The sequence below is a fragment of the Phocoena phocoena genome, chromosome 17 (assembly GCF_963924675.1).
Source record: "Phocoena phocoena chromosome 17, mPhoPho1.1, whole genome shotgun sequence".
Lineage (NCBI taxonomy): Eukaryota > Metazoa > Chordata > Mammalia > Artiodactyla > Phocoenidae > Phocoena > Phocoena phocoena.
This window is the reverse complement of record NC_089235.1, coordinates 9,048,961-9,068,365: the sequence shown is the minus strand read 5'-3', so window position 1 is coordinate 9,068,365 and position 19,405 is coordinate 9,048,961.

The window sequence follows — 19,405 nt, the reverse complement described above, 5'->3', positions numbered from 1 at the left end:
TACATATTTACCCAAGTTAATTGAAAATTTCGGTTCACACAAAAGCCTGTACTCCAATATTTGTATAGCACTTTTATTTAGTCAGCAAAAAAAAGGAAATAATCCTATTACTTCCTTCAGTAGGTGAATGGATAAACAAATTGTGGCATATCCATTCAATGGAACATTATTCAGCAATAAAAAGAAGTAGACTGTTGATTCATGCAACAATATAGATTAATCTTAAATGCATTTTGCTAAGTGAAAAAAGTCAGGCCTAGAAGGCTACATGTTATATAATTCCATTTATATGATATTCTGGAAAAGGCAGAACTATAGGTATAGATAACAGATAGTTTCCAGGGTTGGAAATACATCGTATTCCAACTATATAATGTTCTGGAAAAGGCAAAACCGTGGAGGATAAAAATATCAGTAGTTGTTAAGGGCTAGGAAGGAGGGAGAGATGAACAGGAGATTTTTTAGGGCAGTGAATCTATTCTGTAAGATACTTCTGTGGTGGGTATATGTCATACATTTGTAGAAATCCATAGAAAGTACAACACCAAGAGTGAACCCTAATGTAAAGTATGGACTCTGGGTGATAGTAATGTGTCAATGTAGGTTCATGGATGGAAACAAATGTACTATCGGGTGGAGGCTGATGATGGGAGAGGCTGTGCATGTGTCAGGCTGGGAGGACATGGGAACTCTCTGTACTTTCTGCTGAATTTTCTGTGAACCTAAAACTGCTCTAAAAAATAAAGTCTATTTTCACACAAATTATATATATGTATACATATATACACTAATTTATTTATATGTGTATACATATTTACTTATGCTTATATTTGTATTAGTATATGCCTATAAAAAGTCTATAACACTACACACCGAACTGTTAACAACTGTTTTTCTGGTTGGCAGAGAGGGGTGGATAATCAAAGGGATCTTACACTTTCCACCTTATGTATTTTATATTTCTATAATGAGGATAGATTTTGAATAAAACAATAAAGGCATCAACATTTTTAAAATAGATGAATAAAAACCAAGGCTAGAGGGACTTCCCTGGTGGCACGGTGGTTAAGCAGGGTACATGGGTTCGTTCAATCCCATGGTCCGGGAAGATCCCACGTCATGAAGCAACTAAGCACGTGCGCCACAACTACTGAAGCCCACGTGCCACAACTACTGAGCCCGGGTGCCACAACTACTGAAGCCTGCACGCCTACAGCCCATGCTCCACAACAAGAGAAGCCACCGCAATGAGAAGCCACCGCAATGAGAAGCCCGCACACTGCAACAAAGAGTAGCCCCTGCTCGCCGCAGCTAGAGAAAGCCCGCGCGCAGCAATGAAGACCCAATGTGGCCAAAAATTTTTTTTAAAAGACTCTATAAAAAACCAAGGCTAGATACTAAGCTTGCTTTACCCACAGTCCATTAAATACAGGCCTGATTTCCTGAACTACTGTTCCAGGCAACCTGCTATATTCCAATTGTGTCTGTGTTTGACTGGAAACATTCACAGGTAAGGAAGGTATAAAATATTTAAAGCTCATGGAGCACTTAGGACAGTCAGAATGATATGTTTCGCACAAAGAGACCTATGCTATGGCTTTTAGCTCAGAACTGCCCATTTATGTTAGCTGTAGCTACAGCTTATATTCATTTGGTTATATCATAAAAGTAACAATAAACTTTTATACATATTAAAGTTCCTTTTATTTCCTATCCTTCAGGTCACGTGCAAGTGATTTATAGTGGCAGATTATGTTCTCTGCAGGAGTAATTTTTTTTTTTTTCACACCCTTTAAGCACCAGCTGCCTGGATTTTCTTCCCCACCTTTCTTTTTGGATGGTAAGCTGTCTAGAGGTCCTGACTGCAGGAGTAATTTTTAAGTATTAAAAACACCTAAAAAGTACATTTCTATTGAAGTAGAAAATTTCCTTCACACTTCCTCCCCACCTCCAAGCCCATTTAATTCTTGCTGATGCTGTGTCTTGCTGTGAGATCAGAGTGAACTAAACTTGTGTTGATTCACGTTTCTAATGAGCCACATTAAGGTTAATCAGTTTCTGCATGGACCACAAGTAAAATTATCATCACTATCCATACGGTCCTTGCACGCTGGGGCTGCCCCATGTCAACGATGCATTCACATGACTCTGGCTAAGTGCATCTGAAAAAGGAAATGAATGGGTATGAGTCTCTTAAAACAGGATCTCTGAGAGATCCAAGTTAATGTAATTTTTACTTCAATATTCTTTGAGCTTAGATTTCTGGTGAGTTTTTGTCTATGTGGTCTTTCATGTGGCAATTATATCCTACTTTGGGGATCTATATTTTTCAGTCCTTCGTTTACAGTTACATATCACCATCACCACACTTCTGCCCCAGAGCCCCAGTACAATTTGGTAATTCGTAGAGAACGTCATGGTCTTTCAAATCAAAAACTAAAGCTATAAAATGATATGAGGATAATGTAGTAATTTGTACCTTACAATTTTATTTACTCTGTAAAATCTCTTTCTTAATGAATCACAGAAACCAGGAAAGTTTCGTATTTTTATGCATTACTGTCCTCAGTTTGAAAAGAGTTCTTTTGTTGATGTTACTGTGATTAATTTGACCCACTGATGGTTTTGGTGCTCATGGAAAGACCTAGATAGTTTTCACACCTTATGAAGAGTAATGCATAGATTAGGAGAAGCATGAGAAAAATGATGTGATAAAGACAAATTGTCTGGATAACTTCAATAAGTCACCAGAAGTGTCACTTAAAGTTAGGGACAAACTTAATCCGTTATCCCAGGGCTCCATACTCCTCCCCACCACAATGACATACTTTAAAGACGTTTATTAATGTAAATTTACTTTTGAAAACTGCTTAAGGATTTGAGAAACTTCTTGTGGTACCTAGATTCAACCAGAGGTATTTCAATCTAAGGATAAGAATTTCTGAAGATTTTTACTTTCATTTTTGGGTTTGACTTCCTTTGTTCTAAAATAGGGATATGCGAACTTGTTTTTTTTTGTAAAAAGCCAGAAAGTAAATATTTGAGGCTTTGTAGTGCTAAGATTTCTGTCTCAACCACTCATCCCTGCCACTGCAGTGCAAGAGCAGTCATAGACTATATATAAACTGACGTGTGCCTGTGTGCCAATAAAACTTTACTGACCAAAAGAGAAAGCAGCCTGGATCTAGCCCACAGAATACCACTTTGTATCAATATATTAATGCGTTCTTGATAAAGGACAGTTAAATCAAATTTGTGATAAACAGAACAAAAGTTTTATTTTTATGGACACTCATGGAAAATCATATAAATTGAAAATCTATTTGCAAATGGAAAAAAACTTATGTGCATTTTTAAAAAAAAGTCCTCGAAGTCATATAAAATTCAAACTGGCTGATGTAGTACTGAAAGAATTAGGGTATTCTATAACTTGTAACTAGAAACGATCTGCTCTGACACATGTACTTTATATACAAGTAGTTGGCATCTCAGGGAAATGCTGTAACCTGCACAGATTCTAACAGCTATAGGTGCCAAGCTAAAATCCAAATATGATGTCCTCTGCTTTTGTCCTCTTCGTATATTACGTTACCATTTAAATATTAAACTAAAGCTTTCTGGTATTTATAATATCTATAATTTCTGGCCTTTAGAAGTTAATATCCAGGAAAGTGTAAATTAAATCGGAAGGTGCGCACAAGTGAATTACCAAAGGCTTTCTGTGACTTAAGTAATGCTGGCGCTTTCCCTTTCACATGTCTTTCCTCCAAGTACATGAAAAGTACTCTCTGAAGACTAAGTGTCATTATTAAAAAGGACTGTCATTGAAGGTTAAGTACAGTGATTAAAGAGAAATGATAAGCCTAAGGCAGGAAAGAATCATGCCTTTCAGGTAATGTTTGTGTCCAAAGGCAAAGTATACAGTAGAAAATCTAATCCTCTTGAATAAAGTAGGGCCAACTTCTTGATTAAAAAAATGAACGTCATAGAAATGAATGATTATAAAATAAGGAAAAGCCAGCTGAGGCGGTACTGGGGTTAGTGGCAACGTTGGCTTCTCAGTTTCATTTTGAAACACAGGAGTTTGATTTATGCAGCTGCTGGAAAGTGAGCAGAGAAAGGCCAGCCCTTGTCAATTTAGATGAAGCTGCATTGCCTCTCACACAGGTCGAGGGGGTACTGTCAGCCCCACTCACAAGGGGCAGCCTGGAGCACGGAAAGAAATTCCACTCCTACTATTTTCAATGTCTCTCAATGAACTCTATGGGTGAAATCAGTGTCCCCAATACAGCAAATGTTTATTAAGTGTTCTTCGATTTTTATGTAAAATTTCCTGGGGAACCAGACCGAAGACAAAATGCTTAGCCCCTTTCCATGTAATTTCTAATATTATGGCAAATTGTATTTTCCATAAGGCTACAACGAGTTCCCCATCTCACAAGCTTTTCCTACAATGTGCCATTAACATTTTCCTCACCAGGTAGCGGGTCCTCGGTTCCTTCTCCCAGGATCTGGGTGGGCCTCTGACTGTGGCAGAAATGACACAAGTGACTCCCACGCTAGGTCATAAAAAGGATACAACTCTCCCCTCCCCAACCCTAATGCCTACATTACAGCCTCCTGGGCAGCCCTAAACTCCAATCTCTGTCCCATCAGCTCCACCATTTTTCTCAAGAGTTTTTATCCATCTACACTGGAATTTATATACAGCACTCCCAGGCAGAAAGCCAAGGCAGATGTCGCACTCACCTCACGGGTTTCCCTTCTCTCACAATTCATAGTCCTGTACTGCCTGCTGTCCAACGATGAGGTAAGTCTGATCCCAGTTACCTCGTCATGGCCAAAGTGGAAGTTGGCTTTCCTGTTGTATATACAAAATATTTTTATGTTGTATCCCCTGTTAAAAAGTAGAGTTCGTTTCCTTAATGTTGGTGAACTTATTGTTAAGTTAGCAATTACGTTTTTGTAGAAACTGACCAATTCATACCTCTACTTAATGTTACATCACTTATATCTGTCAGGATTTCATGCATATCAGGATGAAGAGAAAAATAAATCCCTCCTTCTGAGGCTCAACTCATTTCTCTATTGAATGTAAAAGGGAAAGAAGTTGGGTTCAACTGACTCCATCCTTGGAAAGTTAGCTGGTCTTTGAGAGTCTCAGCCTCACCTATTATCAGAGGGCGATGCTTCAGGAAACCAGTGGCTCAACCCAGTCCTGGAGGCTGCACTGACTCTGGTTCTTCAGACTAGGCAGACTGCGATTTCATGAAACCCCAGGTGGAATTTTTCCCCTCCAGGAATAATTTCACTGATTCAACAAATATGTACTGACTACCTGCCGTGTACCAGGGATTTGGCATTGAAAAGCAGATTACATTTTTTTGGAGGGAGCCAAATATTAAACGAATATATAATTGATTAAATATGTAATCTGTAAGGTAATCATAAATGCTATGTGGAGGAAATAACTCAAAGTAAGAGAGTAGATTCCAAGGTTGAGCATTCCAAAAAGCAGGAAGTAGCAATTACCAGGCTAGAAAAGGCCAATGCCCTTTCCTGATGCACAGCAACACTTGTACCATATTCTTATTGGTTCAAGCATCACAGGCCTACCCAGGTTCAAGGAGAAAGAGGAACAGCTTCCACCTCTTGATGGGGAGTGGCCAGGCCACATGCAGAAGAGCACATGGGGTGAAGCCACCTTTGGAAAATGCACTCAACTACAGTTTACACGCCTAAATATACAAATTAATCATTGCCACATGGTAATAGAGATAAATTTGTGAATTATCTATCACAACACTACTGAACAGTGAAAATGAAAATTTGCATAAATATCTGAGGCAATCATTCTCATTTGAAAATGCAACGAGAATATTTTAGCATACTGATTTCATCATTTAAAGGGAATTTTTGGCTTCTATTTTAATTTTTAAAATTACACTGTACCCATTTGAAAAACAAAAAATATAGTATATTCAGAGTTAAGTGAGAAATTATTGCTCTACAGCTTTTATTTTTGAGAACAGTTGAGCTCAAATCAACAGTACTTAACATTCCAAATTTATAATACCTTATTAAATTGTCACTATCCCATCTATTGTTACACATTTAACATCATCATATTTATCTTATAATTGTATGTTACAAACATGTAATTAAAATAATTTAACCTCTCTATAAAGATGTAATTTAATAAATTGTCCTTGCAATTTAAATGCATGCTAATCAGCAAGAGATTACTTAAGTTTAATAAGAAAATTAACACCAAGAAAGAGAGAATGAACAAACTTCTGGAGAAGGATAATTTCAGGGACTAATTACATTTTCAACGATAAATCATAAATGCATATTAATGTGAAGACTTATTCCTTTCCATTCAGATTTTAGATGTGGCCAGAATTGGTCCAATATGTGTCTTTAATCCTATCCATATTAATACTTCTTTTCTCATGTTCGATTATTTATTCAGGAATGCATTCCTTTTTCATTCTTTTGTGTATTCGACAAACATTCACTCCTGGTCATAATTCTGAGTAGTGTATTAGCGTTCTCCAGAGAAACAGAACCAATAGAATATGGGTGTGTGTGTATATATTATTGGCTCATTGGATTATGGTGGCTGAGAAGTCCACACCTAGAAGAGCCAATGGTAAAGTTTCAGTTCTAGTCCGAGTCCAAGGCAGGAGAAAATTAATGTCTCAGCTCAAAGACAGTTAGAGAGCCTAGTCCATTCTGGCCTTCAATGGATTGAATGAGGCCCACACATGTTGGGAAGAAAATCTGCATTAGCAGTTCACTAATTCATATGTTAATCTCATCCAGAAACACCCTCACAAACACACCTAGAAATAATGTTTAGGCAAATATCTGGGCACCCTATAGCCAAGTCAAGTTGACACATAAAATTAACAAGTAGTTATGAGTGGAAGAGAAGGCAATTAATCAAAACCTGTTCCTGTCATTTGCTTTTAGTTTACTTTTTTCATAGTTGCTCCATTGTGTTTTTGTTTGTCAGGCAGAGATTGCCATCCCAGTATCTCTTTGCCATGCTACCAGTTCAAGATATCCACATCCTGTCAAAGGATTCTTTTTACACTTGCCTTTCCAGTTTTATATTTGATCTCAAAAGCAGCTGTGTGTTATTTCTGTTAACCCACTTAATCAACTGTAGACATATTTTTACATATGTCTACATATGTCAACTGTAGACACAGGTTTGATAATTGCTATCAAATGACTTATCAAACATCTTTATGTTTAAAACACAGTTAGTTGTCAGATACTATGCAAAAATCAGAGAGAAAGACAGAGAGAGAGAGAGAGAGAGAGAGAGATCCTGTCCTTGTCCTGGAGAAATGAGATTAGGAAAAGATAAGAGACACAACCAAAGTAAGTTTATACCCAAAATATATAAGGAGCTCACATAACTCATTATCAAAAAAAACAAAAAAATCCAACTAAAAAAATGGGCAGAGGACCTGAATAGAAATCTTTCCAAAGAAGATATACAGACAGGAATAGGCACATGAAAGGCGCTCAATGTTGCTAATCATCAGGGAATGTAAATCAAAACCAGAATGAGATATCACCTCCCACCTGTTGGAATGACTATTGCCAAAATGACAAGAAATAACAAGTGTTGGCAAAGATGTGAAGAAAAAGGGAGCCCTCGTGCACTATTGGGGAAAATGTAAATTGGTAGAGCCACTATAGAAAACAGTATGGAGGTGCCTCAAAAAAATTAAAAATAGAAATACCATATGATCCAGCAATTCCACTCCTGGGTATTACTGAAGAAAACACTAATTCAAAAAGATATATGCACTCCAATGTTCATAGTAGCCAAGATATGGAAGCATTATTCACAGTAGCCAAGATATGGAAGCACCCCAAGTGTCCATCAACAGGTGAATGGATAAGAAAATTTTAGTATAGATACAATGGAATATTACTCAGCCACAAAGAATGAAATTTTGCCACTTGTGACAACATGGATGGACCTGGAGGGTATTATGCTTAGTAAAATAAGTCAGGCAAAGGAAGACAAATACTGTATATTTTCACTTGTAGGTGGAATCTAAAAAATAAAGCAAATGATCACATATAACAAAGCAGAAAAGGACTCACAGATACAGAGAACAAACTAGTGGCTACCAGCATGGGGAGGGAAAATCAAGTGGAGGGATTAAGTGGTACAAACTACTAGGTATAAAATAAATAAGTTACAAGAATGTAATATGGAACACAGGGAATATAGTCAGTATTTTATAATAACTTTGTATGGAGTGTAATCTATAAAAATACAGAATGACTTATGTTGTGCACTTAAAACCAATATAATATTGCACTTCAATTAAAAAAAAACCTGCTCCTAACCTTGAGCTGCTTACTGGCCAGTTTGCAAGGAAGTTATTTACCAAAATAGCAGTAATTCAAAGTTAAAAGGGAGATGATCATTTTAAAAGATGTCAGGTTATGTCACTTTACCACTTAAAACTCAACCATGGCCTCCCAACGTATTTATATTAAAATCCTAATGCCTAGCCTTGGCCTGGACAACCTTCTGTAGCTCTCTGACTGTACCAACTTTCCTCGTCCTCTGCTACTGCCAGGGTAAAATTGTTCATTCCAAAAGATGTCAAGCTCTCTCTTGCCTCAGGACCTTTGCCCTTGCTTTCTTCCCTCTGCCTGGAAGGCTGCCTCTTGCTCCTCTATTCCCGAGCCCCACTCAGGTCAGAGACATAGACAACACTTTCTCTGTACAACTTCCATATACACCTAGACGCCACATCACAAATAGATATTTTTTCACAGGAAAATAACTGAGGCAGTTATGACCAACAATTTCATAGCAAATAAATCAATTATGAATAAAAAGTTTAGCAAGGATATATCTACCATAAACCCCTATAAGCATTTAAATGTATAATGAAACAATACAAAGTTGCAACTCCTTGTTGAATCAATGTATTAATTAAGTACCTGATATAAAAATACATTTTCTCGGGCTTCCCTGGTGGCGCAGTGATTGAGAGTCCGCCTGCCGATGTAGGGGACACGGGTTCCTGCCCCGGTCCGGGAGGATCCCACATGTCGCCGAGCGGCTGGTTCCGTGAGCCAGGGCCGCTGAGCCTGTGCATCCGGAGCCTGTGCTCCACAACGGGAGAGGCCACAGCAGTGAGGCCCGCGTACCGCAAAAAAAAAAAAATTCATTTTCTCCATAATATATCTGATCCAAATTCAAGCAGGAAGCTAAAATCAGCACTTAATGTTAATTGTCTTATTATTTTGTTGCTTCAGATTCACAAGAGTTTGGCAAAAATGATTTGGAAAGTCCATATCTCTCTAAAAAGCTGCTAATGATGGCTTCTACTTGTCTATTTTTCAGTAACTTTCTTGCATCAACAAAAGATAATGAAGTTCCTCAAATGTTGTGCTTCTTCCACTGAGAAGCATTTTTGAAAACAAAACTAACCCCAAAATTTCTTTTTCATACTTGCTTATATAGGTAAGTAATTCAAAATCACAAGTACAGCTACTTAGTGTTTGACTAGGGTCTTGACTTACTAATAACTAGTTATGTGACTTCAGGAAAATTGCTATTTTTTTCCACTGTTTTACACTAATATTTTTCTTACTGACATTTGAGATAGCTTCTAACAACAAAGTTAATTGAGTAAGCATAGAAACACAGATGAGATTCACAAAAAGAGAAGGGGAATATACTAACCGGGAGAAGTACGAGAGTGGACTCTGAGATTTTAGGGGAAGGAGGTTTTGCTTGTTGAAGTCTTGTTTTTCTTGTGTAAACACAGAGTGGTTGATTTAGATCAGGAATGGAAGTGGTCCTTTCTTACATGCCAAACCCGATTGGCTGGACGAGGCTGCTGCAGAGTGATGAAGATCTTCCTGAGGGCATCTCATCTACGTGCTCACCAAGGCAGAATGCCCGGCTCACTCGGCGAGGTCTGCCAAAGTCGCAGCACTGGGAAGTAGCAGCAGTTCTGCCATGTATTGGTCATTTCTGGACAAGATTATGGTTGTCAGTGACTCAAGTGTCTTCACTGTTTTTGCATAATTTCTCACTGTGCAGTGCAAACTCTTTGCAAATCATGAAAAAAATTGATCTGTTGTGCATACTGATTGACAACACCGGTGTGAATTATTTTAGTAAATGTATTCCTCTCCTTTCCTTTTCTGGAATCTTGGAAATCCTGAGCATGATCCCTGACCCCATCCAGCTGAGTGTCCAGTAGGTGAGAAAAGAACCTTAATTGTATAAATTATTTAAACTACACAATTGCTATTGTGATCAGCTCTATCAAGCAAGAGTACAGCGCACAGTGAGGCAGACCTGGCCTGTGCCAGCAGGTCTGAGAATGGCTGCTGTGCTCACACAGGCATTTGCTTCCCATGTGAGGTTTATCTGAATATCTATTCATTAACATACGTCAAGCTACCATTACCTTATCAGATCTCTGCTCTGTTGAAATACTGAGCAATATTGTTTTACTGAGTGTGTAGCATGTGGGAAATGTTCTTGGAAATTAAAAAAAAAAAGTTCTTTTTTTTTAAAGTATATTTTTAAAACTGAGGTATAGTTGATTTAGTGTTGTGTTAATTACTGCTGTACAGCAAAGTGACTCAGTTATATACATATATACATTCTTTTTTCATATCCTTTTCCATTATGGTTTATCACAGGATATTGAGTACAGTTCCCTGTGCTATACGTTAGGACCTTGTTTATCCATTCCAAACGTAATAGTTTGCATCTACCAACCCCCAAAAGTTCTTTTATCTTTACTTTTCTTGGTAACGTCAATGACAAGAGCTGAATGAGGTCTGGCTAATATGTTGACCTATTAAAATGTCCAAATCCGGCACTCTTCAGCTGACTTTAACACAAGATTCAACACATAAACTACAGGATGTGCATATATTCAGAAAGAGAAAATAGTGATAACACCAAGAGTGTTTTTGAATAAAGTTATTCAAATTTTATATTATCAAGGAAGTGATATTTTAAAAAGAGAGAATTTTAAGATACCATTTTATATACATCACCCTTTTGGTTTAAGTTTTCTTTTTCAACCCTAAATTCGGAACATCTTATCCATCTATTTTAGCTGCTAGGCAGTACTCCATTTAACTGATAAAACACTTTTCATTTATATTAACCCCACCGTGGCATGATTAGCTTGTTTACAAATTTTTCCACTCTTACAGACAGGACTGTGGTATAAATTTTTATACAGATATTATGCACAACTAATTTCTCTAGGGTGGACACCAAGGAAGAATCAGGAAAAAATATTGCAAAAGAATGGGCATGGTAGGGCACAAGTGACATAAATTTTTTAACACTAATTTTTTTATAGTTACAGTTTTTATTAAAGAAAGGCACAAAAGTTCACGGGAATAATTTATTCTCACTTCAGGATGGTAGTTTCCTTTGGGGAATGAAGGTTAAAAGGGATGGAGGTTAGGTGTAGTTGTATCTTTACATTTTCTTCCTTAAAACTAAACAAAAACAAGAAAAAGTGATAACGTTGATTAGTCAAGGTGATAGTTATGTAAGTGTCTGTTTATTGTTTCCCATACTTTTCTCTATGCCTGAAATAGTTCATAATTACAAAATTATGAACCATTATGAAATCATAAATGAGCCAGGGATGAGACACAAAGAAAATCAGAGCAGATCTGGCAAGAAACACAGTTCTAGGAAGCTGTGTCATGAGGTGGAATGCCGATGCAGTTGTGTTGGAGCCAGGGATGAGACACAAAGAAAATCAGAGCAGATCTGGCAAGAAACACAGTTCTAGGAAGCTGTGTCATGAGGTGGAACGCCGATGCAGTTGTGTTGGAGTTGCCTGACCTGGCTTTGAAGTTTTCTTGGGACACAGAGTCTTTATCTCAAATATACTCTCATAAGAGTTCAATGAAATAACATGTAAAGATCTTGGCACCACAATAAAATCTATGTTCCTCCTCAGCTAGAAAAGACAATAAAATTGCAGATGAGATGGACCTGTCCCAAGCCATTATCTGAAGCTCTCTCTCAGAAGATACTGTGGACAAAAAAATGTTGCCTGACATTTCAATAAACAGAGAACGTGCCCGCCATCAAGTTATCAGCCACTGCAGCCACCCCAGACAGATGCAGTGCACCCTGAAGGGAATTCAGGATGGAGGGAAAAGGGATACTGGCCCTAGATAGTTACGATGCGTATCTAAGGAATAATTTCAATGAGCCCAGACACTTACATCTTCCCACACACAGAAAAGCACTAAAAGTATTAACTTGAGATGTCTGTTTTTTGTGATTAGCAGTAATCTTTTGATGTCCCACTACTTTTTTGTTTGTTGGTTGGTTGTTTTTTCCAGCAGAAACTCCTAAGTAGCCTGGTGCCTCCCTTGCCTCTTTGGGACAGTTCCTCAGAGCTAACTAAGAGGCTGTCTCCCTAGCTATAGTTCTCAGTAAGGGCCCCGGATAAAATATAACTGGCAACTTTCAGTTTGTGCTTTTTTTTCAGTCAACAGTTTTATGGTTAATTCTGTGTGTCAACTTGGCTAGGCCACAATACTCAGATATTTGGTCAAACATACTCTATATATTTCTAAAGGTATTTTTAAGAGGAGACTGACATACAAATCAGTAGACTTCAAATAAAGCATGTTGTGGATAGACCTCATCCAGTCGGTTGAAGGCCCGAAAAAAGAAAAGATTGCTATCCCTTGAAAAAGAAGGAATTCTGCCTACACCTGGGCTTCAGACCTGAACTGTAAAATTAACCCTTTCTTGGGTCTCCATCCTGCTGGACTTTCCTGCTGAAAATTCTGGACTTGCTAGCCTCTACAATTTCATAAGCCAATTCCTTAAAATAAATCTCTCTGTATGTCCTCTCTCTCTGTATGTCTCTATCTCTAAGGAAGGCCTATAGCCTAAAATTTATTCTTACTGCTACTTATACCTGCAAAGTGGTCAAATTTGAAGAATTTACTGAAAAAGCCTTCTTATTGTCTTTTGACAGTAAAATAAAGTTCATTATTTTAATATTTATACTGACAGTCAAGAGCTTCAATAGTTTCTGAACTTGGCAGGTGGATTTCTCTGATAATTTTCCCCCTACTTTCCTATGTTTGCATTAAATGACCATGAAATAGGATATTCAGTTTTTTTCCATATTATTTTCATCCTTTACAGCTCAACTCAATTTTTGTCTCCTTTCTGACCCTTTCTGGACTTACCACTGTTTTTTTAAAATCCTCTGAAGTCCTTTGATGCATAGCGTCTCTACTTGTCACTTGTCACCTCTTATTTTCAAGCAAGTTTAGTGTTATATCCTCAGGAGCCTTAACAGCATATTCTGGGACTAGAAATCATGTCTTCTTGTCTTCGGAACATGATGTTTTATTTTCATGAATAAGAAAACAACCCTGTTGTTCCAAAAACCATCTTTCTCTGTAAAGTCAGAAGACCTTTTCTAAAAAACAGTGTCTTTAATATTTTCTTGGACTTTCCATCTAACCGTAGGTAGTCCAACTCAATTTTCCATAGAAAAATGTGACAATTGGAATCGAAAATAAAACCATATTTTAGTTCTCTGTGTCGTCTAAGCGTCTTCTAGTCACATTGGGAGGCAGAGATACTAACTCTGAGTATGGCCACCTTCCAGAGAAGCCAGGTCAAGGCACAGTGATCAGAGGGAGAGCTGGTGTCCAGAGGGTTAGTGGGCCTGACATATTGGGTGAAGGATCGAAGCAAGAGAATCAACAGGAACTGTCCTGGTCAGGGAGGCCTCCTGCAACAGATGGGGAGGAGGGTATCAGGAAACAAGAACCTCAGTTACATCAGCCACTGGTCAGGGTACCGTGTAGGCTGGAATTCAAGTCATAGCCCAAAAGTAGTAAGAGCAGAATAATCTAAAAAATGCTGGCTAAGAGGAGATTAACACCATAGCCCAGTCCTGGGATGTGACTCAAGCCAAAACATCAAGGAAACTATAATCTGTGGAGCCCACCTGAGCTACAAATATGGAGGCTGGTTGGCAGCAAAGTTGCTGGAGATGAAGCTGTTGATTTACTTTCTGCTGGTAATGCAGCACCAGTGACTGTGGGAGAGCAAGTGTGGAAAACAGGAAACAGAGCACATCCTTAAGGTTGATAGCGATGGAGCAGACAGAGGAGAGGGAAATAACAGCACTTTCCTCTCCTGTTCCCTCCCTGACAAACCACAGCATTGCTTGTCCGTTCAGGGGACTGCCTGTGTCAATAGTACCGTAAATCCTTGTTAACCTTCCCACCAACCGTGAACACTGCGTGTTGCCCTCAGCAACCTGCATGTTTGACGAGAGTTGGAGAAGCATTGCATTAATTCTTCTCTTCTGACCAGAATTTAATTTCCTTTTACTTGTTTATTAGACTAGCCGTTCAGAAGTATGATGACAAGAACAGTCATGGAAATTTCATGACGTGCTGAAGATCCTACTGCCATCCACCTCCTAGGCCCATCATTCACATGGCATTGAGGTGTGGTGTCCTCTAGTTTGGTACAATGCGTTTGCCCCGTGTAAACTAAGGTTGATTCAGACAGAAAATGTCAACAGATGGCGCAGTTTATTAAAGAGCTGCATAAAAGTGTGGTCAAGAGCAATAGCTCTGTGGTTCGAGTCCCTGCAGGTAAATCACAGTTCTGTCAAGTGTCTTACTGAAGATCTCGGACAAATTGCTCAGACTCTCTGTGCCTCAGTTCGCTCAACTGTAATAAGACATACAAAGCTGAAAGAAGACTTGAGGGGAACAAAGCAAGCGATGTGTTTAGAAGTGTGCCTGAAACATGGTAAGCCCTCCATAAACATTTGTTATTATTATCACTGTAGGTTACAGTTATGAATTTGCCAATTAGATTTACCCTAGTATCAGCTTAAAGCATTCTGCTGCTCTGTTCCAGGATCAAATGAGAAGGCTTAACTTATTAGAACCAGTACAATGATACTTATTTCGTATGACTATTGGGCCCCTGAGAAATATATGTATGAAAACATAAGGAAACATAAGAGAGTATCTTACATTTTCTTTCAGATGGGATTTAGGCCAGAGAAGTCTGCACATCTGAAGACTTATGTGGTGGAAGAAGTGAATGACTCCTGTATTTTTATTGTGCAAACACTGTTACGTGTGTGCACATTTTCATAGTAGGCGGATGTTTCTCTAGTGGCTCTAAAAGGACATGAAATACTTCTCTCATTTCTCCCATTTTTTCTTTTTGGTAATTTATATGTTACTTTCCTCTCTTTATCCCTGTCTCCTTTCACCTCTTTCAAAAATAATACACAGCTTTTTTCTGTCATTCTAAAGGGGTCATGGGGACTTTAAACTAAATTGATATAGCTCTAAAGGAGAAAACGAGAGACAAGGGAATACCCTGTGACTTTAGGATGGACAGATATGTGGCTTGACTGCAAATGCAGAGGCAGCTTTGATTGAGGTGAAACATGGAAAGGTCCAAGAACAATCAGAGAAAACTTACAGACCTCCTGGGCAGAGGGAAAAGTCAGTGGGAGAAATGTGCCTTCAGAGAGGTGGGGAGGAAACAACTGGTTAAAAAGTTAGAGTGTCCATCATGTGGGGAAGTACACAGGAGCTGAGCCACGCTCCTTGCCAGGGCTGGAATGAAGGCAACGATGCACAGAGATTTACAGACTCACATCCACCCACCCAGGCACGCAGGCACACATGCACAAGAACGCACACACTTTTTAAGTGTCCTCTGACAGGGACAGGGCCAACTGCACACCTATGCTCCCCTGGCAGTGAACAAATGTGAACTTGGTGAATGGGAAAAATGATCTGTCTCTGTGCAGATCACCGCAGAGGCAACTGAGGGAAAGAGCAGCAGAAGCTGTTGTTTTCAAGGTTCCCGTAAGTCAGGCTCTGATGGATTTGCCCTGAGCCCTCTTTTTGCCCCATCGCGTCACGTACTGTGACTTTCCTGCTCATGGCCTCTGAAGGTGAGGAAACTCAGCCTGGGTCCTGCTATCAGCACTTGGACTGATTTCTTTGTTCGCTGTTGCTCAGATACTGGCCGTGAACCAAGGAAGCAATTTCCATGTGGATGGTAATTTAAGGCTATCGTTTTCACACTCCCAAAACTCTAGTATGTTGGATATTAGAAACAGCATTACACACAGAGAGGGGTGTAGGCTTCACAGGTAACCATGAGAGCTGCAGAAGGGCATCTTGGAGGTGTTCTTGCAGATTTCAGGAAGCACCACGGAGAAGCAGAAGGTGCTGGGAAGTTGGAGATGAGTGAATGCAACGCAAGAACTTAGTGGAGAAGCAAGAAGAATAGTTGTGACACCTGATACGGGGGGGAAGTTATAAAACCAATTGTCGGTAATTCGAAAACGGGGGAATAAGAGAAATGGCTTATGGGAACTGGGGAAGGAGAATCTCTCTCTAGTAAATCAGGGATTGAGCAACCACTAAAGGAAAGCTGTTTGTTTTAGTCATTGAACATGAATCCAATCTAGGGGGATGAACTAGCATTTATGAACTAAAAAGAAAAACATGATTCATTTTTATTTTAATAGAAAGGTCTAAAGAGGAACACTATAAAATACCAGTGGTATGCACTGTGCCACACTGACGGAATAGGAACACTAACAAGAATAAAGGGTAAAAGGCGGGAGTCTATGTTTCACTGTAGCTTATGTGTAACATAATATGACAAAAGATGGAGAATAATCTGGCTTTAGTGGATATAAAATATTATTATATCTGAGATTCTCCTGTGACCTGCAAGAAAAATTGCTGCACAGGAAACAAGATTTGGGAAGGAATAGCTTACAAAATGTGTGTACATGCTACATCTTTTGGGGGAAAATTAAGCAAACATGAACTCACGTTAGAGGTAGTAAGTGAAAGGGCAGTCTAAGACCAGAATAATAAATGATACTAATTTAAAAATTCATAGAATAGACATTTCTCCAAGGAAGGTATAAAAAGGGCAATAAACACATGGAAATATTCTCAGTGTCGTAAGTCTTCAGGGAAATATAAATCAAAATCACAATGAGATACTACTTGACACCCACTAGGATGGCTAGAATCAAATAGTCAGATAATAGCAAGTGTTGATGAGGGTGTGGAAAATTGGAACCCTTGTACATTGCTGATAAAATATAAAATGGTGCAGTCATTTAAGAAAAAAGTTTGGCCATTTTTCAAAAGAATAAACATAGAGTTACCATTTGATCCAATTATTCCATTCCTAGGTATATACCCAAGAGAAATGAAACATACGTCCACATGAAACCTTGTATACAAATATTTATAGAACAACACTATTCATTATAGTCAAAGGTAGAAACAACCCAACTGTTGTCACAAGTATGGGGTGATGACAGAAACCTTAGAGAAAGGTGTTGGTGACAGTGGTAGTGAGGTCCCAATAATTAACTCTAAACCACAATGTTTTCAAGTTTATTTTTTAGGAGGTACTGGAAAACTGCATGGAGTCTATAGAAAGGATTTAATGTCAAATGGGTTAAGTTCTTGTACTTCGCTTTTACCATAGGAGAGATAAATATTAGGTGTGTATATTAGTCTCAAATTTTTAAGGACTTCATATTGCACCAAAAATTTGGACTTTATTCTGAGACTAGGGAGCCAATATCTCAGGGGACAGACACAGTAATATCTTATATCATAAAGATGATCCTGGAAGCAGCATTGAGGATGGGTAGGAAAGAGATGGGAGTCAGTGAGATCAGTATATGCCTTAGCTTTTGGCTTTTAGAATAAACTCAGGGTGAAGAAACCAAAACCTAAGCTAGGGCAATGATCACTGGAAAGCAAGACAGGGAATGGGGTCTGAAATACATTTTGGAGGACAATCTGACAAGATTTAGTAACAAATCAATTTTGATGTATATGGAAATGTTTTCTAAATTGAATGACCAGGTGATTACAATGCATTAATTGATTTATGAAATATAAGGAGGAACGAAGGGTTGGGTTGAGGGCGGCAATAACCCCATATCTATGCTATTTAGCTAAAGTATGTGATTGCGTTTGGGACTCTCGCTACAGTGAGAGGTCAGAAATGGAGATCAAATTAGATTTGAGAACTTTCTGATGCATAACCGAAGCTATACGGAAGGAGTATGTCACACAAGTTGAGAGGAGAAGAGAAACAGAAAAGAGCTGAGGACAAAGTCGTAGGGACAAACGCTATTTAAGAGGCAAGATAAAGAAAACGAGTAAGCAAAGGAGGTTGAGAAAGCCAGACAGGTGGACAAGCAGGTGAGAGGTGCAGTGGAGGCTAGTGGAGGGGTCTCAGGAAATGGAGGTGGTGGACAGGGTCAAAAGGAAAGCAGGCTTCCCTAAGCTGGCACCTGGCTAACGATGCAGTCACGTAAGGAAGGTGAGTCATTGCACTCTTAACTCAGGGCCAAAATGTTTCTTAAACTACATTAAAAAACTCGTGTAGATAATTTAATGTAAAAATGATGCTCAAAGAGTATATCAAGTATTTGGAACAGGGTACCAGGGCCACCTGAAATATTTTCAAAGTAAACTCGGGAGCAAGTTTTACTTCTTCCACTACTAACCAGAATGGGGCATCTTGATGACTTTCATTAGATTTCTGACATGGTATCCCTGACCTATACCAGTGAGGAAAAGAAATATTCTTTATTACAGCTTGACAGACGCACAAAGAGAAAGCTTCCCGGACCACATAAACGGAAAAGCGAGAGAGACGCTGTCCACCTTCACGGGCGATTCCGCGGCTCTTCCTGCCCCTGCTCCCCTTGCTGTCAAGGCTCGGAACACGGGGATGGGCCGCAACTCCATCCCACAGCCTTCCCTGAGGAAAGGCTGTGCACTGGAAGAGGGAAAGAACTGGGGGGAGCATTTACCCAGAATTGGTAATTCTGAAAGTTATTCTGCTGTTATTTAGGTATCTGAGGGTGCGCAGTGATACTCTTCTTAGATGATAGGACATGCTGGAAAAAGCCAGTCCCCTCGCACAGACCCAGACTGAGTCTCAGGAGCACTAACGTCTTCTGTTTCCCCTTCCAGTTGAACCACTAACCAGGATACTCCATTCCCCAGCCCTGCCACGTAAGAGAATTCTCTGTAATGAATTAAAATAAGAGCCTAACTATTTAAAATATCTTAAAAGGTAACAATTATCTTCGTTACACTGAGGACCCACCTGCATTTCTGACAAGCACTCGGCATTGGGTGCTCTACTTGGGGCAGGGCTGTAGCATTTGATGAGCTTGAGATGGGAGAGTGGGATTTCTGATACACACATTTGGTTTCCAAGGTGACACAGGATGTGCTAAGGAATTGAAAAGGCCTAGGCCTTCTTTTTTAAACAGCACGA